The following is a 1,412-nucleotide window of genomic DNA, read 5'->3' as shown; positions in this document are numbered from 1 at the left end:
GTGCTCTGATGTGTGGGTTATTGGTTGATGGGTGAGTCCTCGATGGGTGGGCTGATGTGTGGCTCGCTAGTACATGCTCTGATGTGGGTGAATGGTTTGTGGGTGGTTGGAGAAGCACACACAGTCTTGGTGAATGATCGGGTGTGCGGGATAGTGAAGAGCAGCGCTGTGATGCGTGGGTGGTCGTCACGTGGTGGGAAGTAACTCTGAACCTTTCACTGCCAGTCTGTGGTTGATATGTCTGAACCTTTCACTGCCAGTCTGTGGTTGATATGTCTGAACCTTTCAGTAGATCTACCAGACACTGGTTGATATGTCTGAACCTTTCACTGCCAGTCTGTGGTTGATATGTCGGGGGGCTGGTCACTGGGGCTTACAACAACACAGGGAGGGATCGGGCGCCATGGTCGTGGCGGCTGCCGAGGCCGGTGTGTGAAAATCTCCAGTAGAGTTCGTTCTGGAATTTACGCCACTTTAAGTTTAAGAATTTTCAAGGCTCCCAGCCCAACCTGCCTGGCTTGATCCTTTTGATCCTACTTTCAGAGACGGGATGTTTGATGGTGGTGGTCTGGACTGTGTGGTGAGATTGCTGTTTTGAAGCTTGTTTGAACCTTAGAACATACAATTCCATTTGGTACATGTTGGGTTTGTTTTTTCTTTTCGTTCCTTTCACTTTTATCGTTACCATTTACCTGGATTCATTTTCTTAAAGTGTTGCGTATTTTAACGTTCTTGTATCACCTTTCTAGCATGATTGTATTTATGGTATTACCATAGCCAGGTTTGTGTGTAGGAAAAGAACAGATGTGGCTTTGGAGCGGTGATTGTATGTATGTTAGAAACATATTTATGGAACAAAAGAAATCTTTTTTCATCGGAGAATAAATCTTGATTTATATATATAAAAATCTGTTTGTATTTTTGTGTTTTGTAATTTTTTAAAAGTCTTTACTGGGTTAGGAAGTTGGCCGTTCGTCGACCGGCTCCTCTCAGGAGACAAGACCTACATCACCTTTAGGGTCCCTTTACATGTACAGTTCAGGTTCATTCATCGACAAACTGACAGTTTAACCGACGGACGCTAGATCTGGGTCATCGTTAAACTGACAGTTTGTTGACGAGAGAAGTTCCATAATTTAGATTTACAGTTGTTTGTTTTTTTATCTTTAAAGTGTCAGTCCTTGACAAAACACACCCCAAAAAATTAACTTGGTGATCTGGCATTAAATTGTGTTCCCCGTCTGATTTTGACTAATTTTGGGTCGCTGATCACTAAAATCCTTTTTTTTTAAATTTGACCAATATTTTGGAAAATTTTGGAATGCATTTTCAACTCCGCCTGGGACAACATCAAAGAAGCCGCTCCCTCGTCGTCGTGCCTTCAGTTCGCTGGCCGGAAAATATCTGGGTCA

The sequence above is a fragment of the Aplysia californica genome, unplaced genomic scaffold, assembly GCF_000002075.1.
Source record: "Aplysia californica isolate F4 #8 unplaced genomic scaffold, AplCal3.0 scaffold01158, whole genome shotgun sequence".
NCBI classification, from domain to species: Eukaryota; Metazoa; Mollusca; class Gastropoda; order Aplysiida; family Aplysiidae; genus Aplysia; species Aplysia californica.
This window is presented reverse-complemented; position numbering follows the sequence as displayed.